The 15,470-nt window shown below is 45.3% G+C and overlaps 1 protein-coding gene across 3 annotated transcripts in view; it reads left to right on the top strand.

Annotated features, from left to right (window-relative positions):
- Positions 1 to 1,714: 1,714 nt before the first annotated feature.
- FAM110B (family with sequence similarity 110 member B) overlaps positions 1,715 to 15,470 on the top strand; it is a 113,394-nt gene continuing 99,638 nt past the window's right edge. For all 3 annotated transcript variants that reach the window (XM_075416113.1, XM_075416116.1, XM_075416114.1), the window contains exon 1: positions 1,715 to 1,842. The gene's annotated coding sequence lies outside the window, so the exon portion shown is untranslated. The remainder of the gene's footprint in view (positions 1,843 to 15,470) is intronic.

Genomic DNA, 15,470 nt, shown 5'->3' with positions numbered 1-15,470 from the left:
CAGCGAATAATGCAGCGAGTAGGTCTTGGCACTACCTAGGATGTATGATGTAGCTTGTGCCTCTAGCACTTTGGCTTTACTTCAGGATGCCTGATGGCTTGGGCAGACTTCTCCGCATTTATTACATTGTTTTATACTGTCAGACTTTTTCCCCCAACATTCAGGAGGGTATCAACCCTGCTTCCTTTATTTGTTTTTTTTTTTTTTTTAATAAAAATGTATTTCCCCCCACAACACAGCTACAGGAGTTGAGGTTCAAGCCATATGCTTTTGTTTGCCATTCTCTAGTACAGCCGTGCTAATACGTGCAGGAAGCAGAAGGTCCTCGTTAGCTATGTGGAAGAGCCCCAGTGCTGCAACTTCCCCTGCTTCCTCACACCTCTGTGAATTGCAACAGGCTTCTTGTAGGCCTCACAGATAACTTCTAGAGAAGAGCTAGAGGAATTGATAAAGCACCTGTTTCTTAAAGGCACACTAAGGCAACTTGGTCTACTACTAAATTCCAGGAGCTGATGCAGGCACCAAAAGCCTTGTCACCCTGCCCCTTGCAGCCTGGGAAGCAGAGCTCTGGGCAAACTGTGAGGACTCTCAGGTGGGGTCTTTTAACTGCTGGGGGAGGCTTAATGAACCTTATGGGAAAGGGCTTTTAAGGGAGGCTGCTTTCTCAAGTTGCTTCTCAGTTCTTGCCTGGTCTTAACAACCCTAGGATGGTCTAGTACCGTCACTGCCATCTTAAAATATCACTTCTATCTAGAAGTCCTGTAGGCTGAGTCATTTTGCTCATTCCACCTCTATAAAAAGTACTAAAGTCTAACTGTGCTTCAGAGAAGGCCTTGTATAAGAGTGTTTATAGGTCTGCTAGTCTCTTCTGAGTGACAAGTGAACGAGGACAAATTCTCCCCTTTCTACTGTTTTAACTGGCATGACAGGACTGCATGTGTTGACTGGAGTACCTGAACTGAAGGACTGAAATCAGGAAGGTTGGAGGAGGTTTACAGGACAAGCAATGGAATACTGTGGCAAAAAACGTGCTTTCAGAAGGTACCTCAACGATCAGCGAGCAACTGGACGAGCAGATCAATAGGTAAGAGTGGCAAGGTTTGACAGAAAGTGTGTGAACTACCCCAGACAATGGATAAAGATGTACTCATAATTCATATTTTACCAGTTCTTGGTGGCTGCCAAGTGCAGAATGCTAAGCAACCAGTCTTTGTGATCCCATCTACCCTCCGCAATAAAAAAAACCCGACTTAATTTAACAGGAGTCGCCAGCCGGCTCCCGAGGCATGAACAGGCAGCTGAAGCCCTGCGTGTAGGCTTACTTCAAGGCTGGCTGCCGAGCAGCGCCTGGCGCAGGTGGAGGGGGTTTTCATCACAGACCCAAATTAACTACGGGGAAGTTACCCCGGGGGTCTGCCGGGGCTGCAGGAACGCTCTCCGGGCGGGAGCAGCGCCCAGCCTGCTGCCCTCCCCTCCCCGGCGCCGCTCGGCCGAACAAAGGCGGCGGTGGCAGCGGGTCCCCTTTGTGCAGCGCGGCCGGTGAAGCGGCCATCCCGCCCGCCCGACAGCCGGGCCCGGCGGCGCTGGGCGGGCCCCGCGCTCCGGCCCCCGCGCCCGGCCCGGCCCGGCGTGTCGGGAGGAAGCGCCGGCTGCGCGGCGGCTGCCGGCCCCTCGGCGCCCGCGGTCTCCTCCCCTCCGCCGCCGAGCCTCCGCCCCCCTCCGCCTCCTCCTCCTCGCAGCAGCAGCGGCGGCGGCGGCTTTCTCGGCCCCGGCTCCCCGCTCTTCCCCGCCGCTTCGCCTCGCTCCTCTCCGGGAGGCTCCCGCGCCGCGCTGGCGAGGACGGTAAGGGCGGCGCCGGGCCGGGCCGCAGCTGCGGGCTCGGCGGGGCCCGGGGCTGAGCGCGGCGCGGTTCCCCCGCTCGCTGGGGGGTGGCGGGCGGGACCCCCCGCCCCCCGCAGCCCCGGCAGGCGGGGGGGGCGGCGGGGCTGGCGGCGCCGCGCTGCCCGGGGACGGGCGGGAGGCTCGGCCCCGCCGGGAGCCGCCCAGCCCTGCCCGGTCGGCGGGGCTGGCGGCTCCCTCCAGTGACAGCCAGTAGCCCCCGTGGGGGTAGGGGCCGCGGGTGGGTGCCCCGGATTCGTCCCCGCGCCTCGGGGGGCGGCGGCGGGGCGGGCGGAGCGGTTTGGCTCCTCTGAAATTCCTCGCTGATGCCAGGGGGAAAACGCGTGGCCCCGGACAGAGCCGCGGGAGCCGGCGGCTGCTGAACTCCTCCGAGTTCACCTCCCCGCGTCGGCGCGAAGCGTGGGCTCCCTCCCCGGGCTGCCTGGTGCGGCGGGACGCGGGCCGAGCGCATGGCCGCCCGCCCCGGGTCCGCTCCGCGCCCGTCACGGCACCGCCTGGAGCGGGGCCTGCCGGCGCCTGCTCCCCTTTCGAGGTGCTAATCCCATCTAAAGAAAACTTCGGCTGGGAGAAGGGAGGAGGCTCGTCCGAAATGTGATTTACTTGAATGTCCATTCCCCCCCCCCCCCCCCCGCCTTCTTCTCTTACTCAGACCAAGGCATGTGTGAAAAGAAGGGAAAGCAATGGAATTATTTGTGTTCTAGGGTCCAGTGTATACGGCAGCTCGCGGGGCAGAGAAGGGGGTTGAAACTTTCAAAGACCTGGCACTGGAAATGAACATCTCCAGTGAATCATAGTATCAACTTTTTTAAACTCTGTATGGTCATTTGTGTGTTGACCCTTGCTTGTATTTGAAGTCTGCAGTTAGCATGTTCAGATATTTAAGGATGAAACGTCTCCTTTGTCCTTAACATGACAGTGCTTTTGGGTTTTGGAAGCGGCAAGACAACTTTTATCTTTAATGTAGACCTTTTTATCACTTAGCTGAAAATACTTGCTCTGTTTGTAAATCTGCCACTGATTTGTTGGGTGGCATTGCAGAGGTCACTTCAGTTCAACTTCCTTTTTCTGTGAAACATCTGCATTGATTTAATATGTTACTGGGTCAGATTTGGCACTTATCATTTATTTCACATTTGTTCTTATAGAAGCATAGAATAATTTAGGTTGGAAAAGACCCTTAGGATCATTGAGTTCAACCATAAACTTAAAGCTACCAAGTCCACCAGTAAACCATGTCCGCGAGCATCACATCTACACGTCTTTGAAATACCTCCGGGGATGGTGACGTGCCGTAAGACTCAGGCTTTATAAAGCTACTTGCTTGGTTCTGCCCGTCAAGCCTGCTGGCTGACCTTGGTGCATGGTGTTCAGGGGTGCACAGCTTGGCTTGTGTCTGATGTTAAGTGTCTTACTTATTTAAAAACGGTGAGAGCTCTAAAAGGGTCAGTGTAATCCATACTGCATGTGCACTCAACTGACCTAGAATGAATTAGCAAGATAAAACACTTTTAAGCACTTCTGGAGCAAAAGGTGGCATGTTATTTCCTCGTGTGTGACTTGCATCATTCATTGCCTGTTCCAAGTGTCCAGCACCATGCTCCTCAGTTCAGAGGGTGCCTGAACACCCCACTTTTGCGGAGGCTGGGCTCGATCTGGTGAGGCTGGTGGTGAGAGCAGAAGGCACCAGCGGTGTGGATGTGTTCCCTGGGGAGATGTCTCCATTGGCGACGGTGGCCAAGGGAGGGAGGTGGTTGCAGAGAGCACCAGCAGTCCTGCAGAGACAGTGGGCGGCCCTTGTCGTGATGTGGGGCTGTTGGAGCTGACAGAGCTGTTTGCCCTTCCAGGGCCCCCATTTTATGTGGGTTAGTAACTTACCACGCCAGTTGGTATTTCGTGCTGCAGTGCGGAGTTTCCCCTCTGTGGGTTTCGGGCTCTGTGAGCAGGAGGCAGCAGGCAGGTGCCTGTGTGCCGCGGTGTAGGGGCAGGTACCCCAGGAATGCGGTGGTTAGCATGATTTACTGCTGCGATGGAGCTGATAGCCTATGCTGGCAAGCTCACTCTGCGTGCAGGCGGCCTAGACTGCCCTCATGGCAGTGCATCCATGTTAAGAAAATTGTATCACAACCTAAAGTTACGAGGGAAACGGTGTTTTCCAGATTCATGTGGAGATTATTTGCTGTCGCTTTGCCAGAGCTGTTCTTTCCGTGTCCTGCTGTCAGCGCCCTCCTTCCCTGCTCCTCGTAGGCTTGTGGTGTGCGCGCTGGAGACATCGGATCTCAAATTGTTGCACTTAGTATGGGCACAGTCTTCCAGTGGACGGGAGATGGTTTGCTGGTAAAGGTTCATGTTGTAATCCAAAATCTGGAGGGCTAACGTTGACTTAGTGAGGCAAAACGGAGTCAAACTGTAGAACATAGCCTTGAAAACGTGTTCTGGTTGCTCAGAGCTACAGAGCGCATTTGAGATACCGTGCTGGTGTGTAAAAGGAAGGTGTTTCTCAAATGTGCTTTTGTAAGTGTGTTTTCCAGTGGTGACGTGGTTAGATTGGAAATCAGTACGCTGAAATATCATAGAGTAGATTTTGCCAGTTAATTGTAGTGGAATGCAGAGTAAATGGAGGCTCATGTTTACAGCATGCCCAGAACTAGAGGATGTATCTTTGAACTCTGGGTGAGGAATGCCTCTGGTCTCTGTGGCTGACACTGGGTCTTGCTTTCCACTGCTGGATTATGGCTCTGTTCCACAAGGCCTTAAGCATATGTGTTGATTAGCCACAAGATAATAGTTTTAAATGAAACTGAAGTATGTGTCAGCTACAAAGTGTTTTTATTTCAAGGAATTTTTATTTTAACAGGGCAAGTTCTGAGAAGTTAGAGGAACTAGTTTGTGGAGGCCACAGGGCTGAAGACCTGTAGGAGTTAGAGGTTTATTTAAAAAAAAAAAAAGCAGAAAAGGCTTGAACTGTCTTAAATGGAAGGTACAATAACTTCTTGGAAAAGCTTGCCAAGTGGGGCTGCAGACCTTGCTGCAAGAATAAGATACTGCAAATTATCGGAAAACCTATAAGGAATGAAGTGAAGAGGGGGATTGATCATCGGAGAGCAGAAACTGCAGGGATAGCATGTGAATTGCCAAAAGCTAGAGCATGAAGAAATTTAAGATGAAGAGGAAAAAAATAAAAAAGAAGAGAACTTGGCTATGGTGTTATGAGAACCAGGCTATAGTTGAAAAACATGTCCGGTGTAATAGCCAGTTTTAGATAGAGGTGAGGATTTGAACATGGGAGAAAGATGAGTGCTGAACGGAAATGACCAGAATAGATGTCTTACGCCTGCTGCAAGATTTAACGCAGTCAGGCTAAGGAAGCAAAGGGTCTCTGCTCTGGGGGTCCAAAAGGGTTGGCACAGAACACTGGAGCTGGATTGAAAAAAAAGGACTGGTTATTATCTGTCAAGTTGAATGTAGCAGTTGTGATAGCAATACAGCAAGAGAAGTATACTTGTATTTATTTTAAAAGGAGAAGAGAACAAAATCTGTTTACACATTTTACTCTGGTCTTAATAGTATTCAAGGATTTAGAACAAATTTGGAATGGAAAAAGTAATAAAGTATACAAAGATAAGTGGAAAACGGGATAAAATGCATCATGCATTTGTCACAATTAGTTTGTGGAAGACTAAAGTCATATTGTTACTGGTTAAATGCTGAGTGTCCTCGACAAAAGGGGCAGAAGGCTTCAGTTCAGGATGTGTGTACACCATGGCGTGACACCAAAAATAACTGAATTGGAAGTGTGAGGCTTGGCTAAAGAATGGTGAGGTAGCTTGAAAGAGCAACCTGAAGGAGAAATTGTTACTTTGACTGTATGAATAAAGGAATTGTTACTCTGGATCTGTATTAGTGTGGGGCTAGTCTTTTTGCTTCACCGTGCTGGTGGAGATAATTCTGTGCAAAAGACAACTTCTGGTGAGGCAAAGTTAGGAGGACACATAGTCAGCCCGGAGCGGGGTTGGGTTGTTGCACAGGAAGAACCGAAGGTCTGTGATGACTGAAGCAATAGGAATGAGAGGAAGCTAAATAGTTCTAAAAGCGAAGTTATCTGCTGAGTGATTATTAACCACACATCTACTGTCAGTTGGCAGGTTATCCCTTAAAACAGGCCTGGAGGAAAAGATCTGAATGCCATAGCTGAACAGGGATGAGACTACTTGGTGAGCATGAAAAGAAAGCAAATGGAATCCTCAGTGGGAGTTCTTCAGTGGAGATAGGCAAGTTATTATGCAAGGCGTTAGGGAGACTTCATGTCAGATACTGTATGTAGTTCTGGTCATTTGTGTACAGAAAATATTAAATTCTAGTGGAACATGTACTGGGACATCCAGGCTACAAAGATGATGAGGCATGAACAGTCTGGAGTTAGATGAGAGACCAAAAGCTGCGCTGGCTTTTGTAGTTCAGTGAGGGCAGAAAGGGGAGATAGCAGCTGGTTATAGATTCCCTGGGGCAAATTCTTGGAGAGAGGAAGGGTCGTAAACTGACTGCTCATCTATAAGTTTGGATTAAAAACTTGACATACTGGAGGATGATTTGATGGCTTGTTGAATGAATGTTAGAATATTGTACATGGGGAATTCAAAATGAATTTCCTTAACTGACAAATTTTGGATGCCCTCCCAGCTGTATGTCTCTTAAGTCCCAGTTTAGTGTTTAAGTTTGCATGTGACTGTTAAGGAAATGGGCAGTTGAGGTAACCTACCCTAACTTCTATGCTGCGGTCTTCACTGCTAATCAACAGAAATAGAAAACACTTCAGTGAAGGAGGTGTGATGAGCAGAAATACTTACTTTTGGGGAGTATGTGTTGTCCAGTCACTTGATGGTGAATGGGATTCATAACAAGTACAACCCCCAATCTATGGAATTAGTAGCAGTTGCTTTTTCTTCTAGGTGTATAATGGAGTTGAATCAAGTATAACTCGTAAAATATTAAAGATAACCACAAATTAATATGTGTGGTACAGCAAATGCATAAATGGATGTGCAGGCTGGAGGTCAGGATGGCTGACTTGAACCCATAAATAAATAAAAGGATTATGCTGTCCTATTGACTGTGTGCCCATATCTATCCTCTGGCTGATTTCATGCTTTTTGGTCTTTGGAGTACTCCGTGGCAGTGGCTGCACCTCTTGTTTGACGGCTGTACTCTGGGAGGCATTGCCTGGGAGGGACTTGGGCAGAGCCTTGCTCAGCAGGGGTGGGTGCTGGACTGCTGAAGACCCAGGGTGGGGGCTCCCAGCTGGGAGGTTGTGTGCCCGTCAATGGCTTCGTTTTGCAGGTTCAGTGCCTGACTCAGGGGCTGGTGCTGAGCTATACAAAGGTCAGCACTACCTAACCACCAGGAACAAACTAAGGTATGAGATATGCCAGTTCAGACAGTTTCTCTGGTAGCTCTGTTGAAGACTTGTCTGGTACACACTGAAGAGGTATGTGCCTCATAGAAAATGTAACAATGGTGTACGTGGCTTGAAGGCTACACCGTGTTGACTTTATATGATCTTTGCTGTAGCATCGGGCTCTGTTCCATTTATAAGCTCTTCTCTAGCTGGGTTTTGTATGTCCAAACTTCTGGCAGTTTTGAGATGACTCTTCGAAAAGGAAGGATAATATCTGTCACCCCCGTGGATGCGTCTTGAGAAGAATAGTTAAAAAAGTAAGATGCTCTGAGTGTGTTTGTACATCAAAGTAAGATCAGTGTCTTGATACTGCTTTATGTCTGTTCTGAATTTGTAAGGCAGGTGTCTAACTTCCTTAGAAATAATCCAGTTGCAAACTCCTTTCTGGCATAGTTTATTAAAAATCCGAACTGTTAAATTTTAAGTGTTTGCTTTAAATGCATGTGTGTTTTTTCTTTAAAAAGAAGAGCTGTGCAATGAGCTCAATGTGTCAGAAACCCCCGTAGGAAATAAACGTGAAGAGATTGTGTTTAGCTATCAAAAGAAAAATTTAACAATCGCAGGGAAAATTGAATTTATTGTCTCGGTAGCTTTTAGCATGTATTATTAAGCTATTCGCTTATTGTGATTTTTCATTTGCTCCTATTGCTCTTTTATATGAGCGTTGGGTGTATCGTTAGAAAAGATGAGACTAGGGCTGTGCTTTGCATTTGTATAGTGTCTTTCACTTGACAGCCTTCAAGTCCCAGATATTAATGGGTGAGCAGGAAAAGTTATTTCAGGTTTACAAAGGAGGGATTCAACCTGAATTTAAACAATCTCTAGCAAATCAGAGAACAGAGCTTTCGTCTCCTGATGCATTGCTGTCTTCTTTAAAAACAAAATCACTCAATTTCCTATTACAATTTGAGGTCTTGGAAAAGTCTGCATTAAGAAATAGGAGGAAATGTTTTCAGACTTTATTGGGCAGGGAAGATAACAGCAGCATGCAGTATTGTCTGCAGCTCAAGCAAGTGAACAGGAATATCCTTCTTGTTAATAGGTCAAGGAACTGTGTGTTTGTGGTGAGTGTGGTCAGACTGGGAAGCAGAGAAATGGATTGGAGCAAGTGATGTAAGAGATGGAGTTAAAACCTGGAAGGTGCACATGTGAAGGGATACAAGAGAGAAAATGTGACTGAGAAAATGAGAATTATGGAAGAACTGTGAATGAACAAACTGGTGAACAGAGAAGTGGAGGAGAAATGCTTATATATTACACATGAACTCAGTATACACATTAACTTGTGTCCAAATTAAATTGGAAAGCTCATGTTTTATTCATTGCTGTGATGTAACTGTGGGATATCTATTAGCTGGCTGGGGATGCGTGGTTTGGAAAAGCACATTTTAAATGAAGAAGGGTTTACAGCAGGGAATAAACAAAGCAGAACCTTAGACTAAACTGCAGGAGAATTTTTTGGATGTGTCTGTAAATTACATGGTGTCTTGCACAGTTCAGAAACAAAGCAAAGGGAAAAACTGTGGACAGAAGAACGGGGGAAAGAAAGGTTGTTCTGCAGCCTTCCAGTGGTTTAACTTTCAGATTTCCACGTGGTGTTTTTTTGTGCAAGTAGGAGCTGAAGGAGTGTCCTTCTGTTGTGAAAGGACCATTGGTAACAAAATCTTACTCTTTGTCCAGTACCTCTACACAGTATTAGACAAGTCTATTTAAAATAACTACTCAAATTCATGAGTGGACCCAGACCTTTGGATTTGTAATGACCTTTGTATGTTGTCTTTCTCTATTTGACGAGTTAATCTGTGCATGTTACCATTTGGGAGGTGAGGGGGCTGTTAGGAACGAAACTGTATCTCGTGTGTATATGTGCATATATAGATACATACAACTTAAACTAGGATGGACGAGAGTCATTAAAGTAGTGGTTGGGTACAGCACTTTTGAGGTGATGATGACAGTATACATTTTATTTGGACTATATTTTATGTATATGAAAAACAATGTTGCTTTGATCTACATGACAGACTGTTATTTCTCCTCCTGTCCACCTCCACTGGTTTTAGACCAGATTTTAGTCTCTTAATTAAGAACATCTTGTCACTTCACATGCATGCACTTCAGGACTGCATTTAGAAAAATTCAAATTTAATACTAACATTTGTAAATCAGTCATAGAAGTACAAGTAGTTACAATGTGATAATTTCACTTGCATGTTGTATTTAATTGCAAGATTCTTGTTATCTGTGTTGTTTTGCCTTTCTGAGCGGTGATATTACTGAAGTATATTACTGTTGAGTACTCCCAGTGTGTTAGTTTTGGATGTTGAATGATAATTGCAGTGAGTGACAATCCTGAATGAATTTAAATGATAAGCAGTGTGAATGGGACTTAATGGATTCCTTTTTCTCTGTTTGGTTAGATGTTATTTTCTCACTGAAGATCACTTGTGGCTGTCGGGCTTCTCTCTACATCATAAAACTTAGTGTGATATGTAGGGACTTACTGATAAATCAGTTAATTCTGTTAATTAATATCTGCTAATCAGAAACTAGAATCCCAGTTCTGCAGCATGTGAGAGTTCTGCAATATGTTTGTATGAATGCTTGGGCAGTGTTTGCAGATGTGAAGGTCTGCTCACTCAGATTTCCTGCAACACCTCCACATATGCTTTGCTGAAGGACTTTGAGTGTTTTAATTACCTTTCCCTTTATTTATCATTATTGTGTTGTCCTCATCTTGCAACATTTGCTGTGCAAGTTCAGGGGGTTACTCCCGTTTTAGTACTAGGTCCTATTTCAGTAAATGAAATGATGGATATTAGATTAAGCTTCAGAAGTTTTAGCTGAAGTGAATCCCCCAAATCATTATGTGTTTAAAGCCACACAATTCGGGTCCTTTTTTTTCCTCTTTCTTCCTGTTTGATTGACTGTGAGGAAAAGGAGAAACTGACTTTAATGAAGCACAGCATATAGGAATGCACAATGTCAGCACTTGAATTTGGAGAGAATATGTTGTTTTCCTCTGATCTTTGCTGTAATGATTTGAGGTGTTCACTTGTGATTGTACTAAACAAGTTTGTTTATTTAGAAAAAAATATTTTAACTTTTTTTTTTTTCCTGATGGCCTGTTTATTATAGCAAGTTTGTGCTATCACAAGTTTCTGTTTTAGGAATGAGATATATCCTTTTTTTTCCTGTTTAATTGAAAGATGATCAGTGTCATTTCTCTCTTCCTTCCCTCTCCATCCCCCTTAAAACAGAACAAAACCTTCAGTCCTTAAACAAAAGTGTCTTTGTTTTTACATTTGTTTTATGAAATTGCTTAAATCCTTTGGGAAAAGCTTTCCTCTCACAGGAAGAGGGGAAAAAAAAACCCTAAACCCTCTTAAAGCCAAAACCAGCAAACCTGCTACCAGACATCACAACATTTTGCGATCTGAATAGTAGCAGATTGCATAAAAGAAGTAATTTCTCATCTTAATGAATGAAAAGTGCAATTGCAGAAATGCACACAAATAGACATATGGTTTTCACTCGGCAAATGCAAAATTGGTACCATTCAGGGCAAAAATTTGCTGCATACCTTTCGTGGAGCTTCTTTCGACCGTCACTGTTGGGAGTGGAACTTTGAATGGAATATTTCAAAGCTCTAAGAGATGGGAAAATCAACTAATCTCTGCTGGCCTTCCTGATTTTTTTTTTTTTTTTTTTTTTTTTTTTGAAAAAAACCCCTGTATATTCCTAAAAATCTCTTGGTATCTCTTGGTTCTACATCTTTGGCCTGTTTTGATGCCGTGGCTCCAGTTGTGAAGCCATCCATCCTAATTTTCCAAAGACAGCTGATACACTAGGCAGATGTGTACATTACCCTCTCCTGACCTAAGAACCTGGCAACTGACACCAAGCATGAGTTAAGTGAGAGAACAAACCATAAAGACCAAGAACTACCTGAAATACTACCCTGCCAATTTGTCTGCATGAGCTTTACCCAGAAAATATACTAAAGAACAGGAGTGCTGATGAGATCGAGCAAGATGATTGCAGCAGACTTTCTCCCAAATGTGATAAAAATGCAAAATCGATTCAGTGGCCTACTGTTCTCAATCACCTGTATTATTGTGTGGGCTAGAGGGATCAAGGATGAAGGATAATTTTCCAACGCTAAAACAGTGGTACAAGACCATCCTATGGGATACCTTTGGAAGCACTGTATGGAGATTTTGGGGTATGGTGGCCTCCCTGGGATCCAGTGGCACCTCACATAGCATCTCCTCACATCTGGGGCAGCTCTCGGACTTTGCTTGACATTCCCTCTGTTCGTGCCCTGTGTTGCCACTGTACCCCTTCGGTTCCCAAACACTGTGCTGCGGTGCCTTCTGCAGTAGTGTCCTTATGCTCCAAAAGAGGCATGCACAGAGGTGGTTATGTGGACGTTCACCATGTATATGAAACTTTTTTAAGTGTTCTTAATGAAGACTAGACCAGAGAAATGCAGACTTTGGGGAGATAGAAGCTGAATTAACTTGTGCTTTGCTGGCTAAGTAGCATTAATGTTTTCATTACTTGGCCTAAAATGGCATAAGCAAAAGCTGTATGGAGGGGCCCTGTCCCCCAGCTATACTGGGTTTAATAGAAGGTAAGATTTCTCCTTCTAAACTCTCATTATCCGGAACTTCTATGAAGGTATCAAATGATGCTGTTTAGATTGTTGCAATCAGCTGATTTGATTTCCATATTACTTCTGGATGACTGTTACTGAAAAGACTTTTTATAAGGTGTTCTGCCCCAGTATGAAATCAGATCCTCACATTCCACTTCCTACGTACGTTTTACTGCATCGTGTGGGCTGCACTGCTCAGCCAGAGAGTAGAGAGGGATATTTGCCTTCTGCGCTGTCATTACAGTCAATACTAATCAAATGCTACTAATGACAGTAGGCTTGCTTTACTGTCGAATAACAGGGTGATACATGTTTTGGTCAGAGGGAATCAGTAGAGCTTTGGGGTGGAAGAGCTTTCCACGCTATAGACACGTGCTCACTCTCCCAGTATGCTTCATTCCCGTTTTGCTGTGGGGCCAAAACGTCTTCCCCGAAAACTCTGTTTCCTGTAGGTGTTGCAGCTGAGGTGGAACAAGGGGGAGGCTGATAGGTGCAAATACCGCCAGGGCTTTTGTGCTAATAGTTGTGCTGTGGCTGAGGAGTGGACGTGGCTGGCATTGCAGTGCTGTGGGCCAGTGGCATGTCACCCGTTGCTGTGGGTTTAAGCCTGGGGAAGTTGAGGTGTGAGCTGGACAGGAAGGCGAGGAGGCACTTTGTGTTGTGGCAGTTGTGATACAGATACTGTCTGATGCAAAGCTGGCTGCTGTGAGGTTCCAGTCTTTCTGCTATGTCTTTCCCATGCCTAGAACTTCCACGAATTTAAAGCTGAATTTCTAATGAGAAACAAAACCTGTTCCTTAAGCAGTGTGATTTGCTTTCATGGAATACTTCATTCAACTTAGTGCAAATTGTGAAAGCCGTCTGATATTTGAAAGTGAAGCAAGCTGTTCTCAGTGCCGAACCAGACTGAAGGGTGCTAGCAATCTCTGTGAAGTCCTCCTTCAGTGAAGGGTGATTTGATACCTGAGATGAAAGAAACAATGAAATAGTTCTGCACTTAGTCCCTTTTACATTACAGTTCTGGAGTTGCAATGTCGATTTACCATTGTTTCCTTAATACCTTTCTCTTCTTTTTAGGCAACATACAGAACACGGAAGTTTTAAAATCCATGTTAAGTGTTATTAGAATAACTTGCATGTTGGAGTAGAGACAATATCCTTTTGTTCTCCTGTACAGCAGTCACATGGATACTTTTTCTTTATTTGAAGCTGTTTTGCAGAGTTGCGCAGATCTTCCTAGGCTGAGATTTTTCTAAAGCCAGTGTCAGGACTTACTTTTTCATACTTGCAAAGGTTGCGGTCTCTGACAATGAGATATACCTCACTTTCGTTCTGTTTATCTTGTTCATCGAGTCAGACAGCTCTTACAATTATTATCCATGATCAGCTAGCTCATTGGCATGACAATTAATAAAAATATAAATGAGAATGTAAGAAACTCTGTGGTCGCCACCCTTCAAACTTCACTGGCACCTCTAGTGAGTGTTCTCCAAGGAGAAGGAAGAGGCGTAGGCTGGTAAGGATATGGAGGGGGGAATTACAGTGCTAGAGTATGGCTGGGTTAGTTCTGGCTGCTGGGCTTTGTACCTCTGAAGGCTTCTGAGAAAGAAGGGAGTGTGCCACTGGGTTTCTGTCCAGCGTCTCTTTCTTTTTTTTAATATTATCATGTCTTTGATCACAGCTGCGCAGCCTTTGGCAGCTTGAAGTATAGGAGAAATTCTTTCCCCTGCTGAGGAACTGCAGAATGTACCTGTTTAATTGTTCTCAATTACACGGCGGTTTTTGTTTTAATCAATTCTTTTCTGACTTGGGAAGAATAGGAATGTATTCTACATGGAAACGTGTGTACAGCTTTTTCAGATTATTTGAAAGCGTGTTTCAAAACTGATCTGAATTATCTTGAATTATATAGCTGGTCTTCAGCCTGAGTGTGTATGAAATGTACAGTGACATAATAAATCAGACATCTTCATTTTATGTTGTCTGCTCGTAAAAACACAAGTAGCTAGTCACAAGGGAAAATCTTGGGGAGAAGTTTCAGATTAAGTACTGCCTCACTTTTTCAGTTATTAGTTTTCTGTTGCCTTAATTTTTTTTCAATTAGATTCTTTTTTTTTTCCTTCTAACAATCTCTAGGACATGTATTTAAACTGACCATTAATGCTTTATGTTTGATGTCTGTAATACTTTTACCTTTATGCTAATATATGTAGATGTGCAGGTCAGGACTTGACCTATATAATAAAAGAATCTTAATTTACTCCTGTGTACATTCCAGGGTGTGGGTGTTTAAATAAAAAGGGGAAAAGAAGATGAACTGCTGCCTGGTACAGTAATTGTAGTTGGAGACTTGACACTTGTGAAGGGAGAGCAATTGTCAAAACAGCTGCTGTCTAATGCCATTTTTTTCCGACCTGGCTGTAGAGGCAGGTGATAGAGACACATCTGCAGTGAAGCAGAGGCTGAGTGCCTACTCGGGGCAGAGTCTTTCTGCAGTCCTCTCTTCAGGCTTGATGACAAGATACGTGAGTTGGATGTGTCCTTGTGGCAAGGCGCGTCTCGTGGCCATGCTCCCTGATGGTCTCGAAGAGGCAGCGTCTGGAAAGCACTGTGGCTGCCCACTGGGCTGCAAGTCTGGGTTTCCTGTGGGAGCTCACGGTACATGGCCTGGTCCCCCGCTCCCCTGGGACTGGGGCATGCCTGGCCTCCGGGCTGGATCATAGGGTTACCGAGCCATCCCTCCTGGATCCTTCAGTGTCCCATACCTCTGGTTCTGTGAGGGATGCCCGACGGTAGAGCCGCAGCTGACTTCAAGGGCTGATGTGCCAGGAGCCTGACCCTGCAGAGCACTCGCAGGTCACGGTCAAGGTTTTGCATCATAGATAGAGAGAAAGTAGCAATCCCTTCACATAAAACACTGGGAGAATACACAAAATACCATTCCCAGGAAAATGTATTTGCTTGTAATGTAAAATGCCATTGCTTGTATTGGGAATAGTGTGGCCAGCAGGAGTAGGGAGGTGGTCGTGCCCCTGTACTCGGCACGGCTGAGACCACACCTTGAATACTGTGTTCAGTTTTGGGCCCCTCACTACAAGGACATTGAGGTGCTGGAGCGTGTCCAGAGAATGGTGAAGGGGCTAGAACATAAATCTTACGAGGAGCTGCTGAGTGAACTGGGGTTATTCAGCCTGGAGAAGAGGAGGCTGAGGCGAGACCCTATCGCTCTCTGTAAATACCTTGAAAGGAGGTTGTAGTGAGGCAGGTGTTGTTCTCTTCTCCCAAATAACTAGCGATAGGATGAGAGGCAATGGCCTCAGGCTGCATCAGGGGAGGTTTAGATTGGATATTAGGAAAAATTTCTTTACTGAGAGAGTGGTCAGGCATTGGAACAGGCTGCCAGGGAAGTTGGTGGAGTCGCCATCCCTGGAGGGATTTGAAAGACGTATAGATTTGGAG

This window comes from Opisthocomus hoazin, chromosome 3, assembly GCF_030867145.1.
Source record: "Opisthocomus hoazin isolate bOpiHoa1 chromosome 3, bOpiHoa1.hap1, whole genome shotgun sequence".
Classification (NCBI taxonomy): Eukaryota; Metazoa; Chordata; class Aves; order Opisthocomiformes; family Opisthocomidae; genus Opisthocomus; species Opisthocomus hoazin.
The sequence above is the reverse complement of the archived record's forward strand: the minus strand, read 5'-3'. Positions and strand labels throughout refer to the sequence as shown.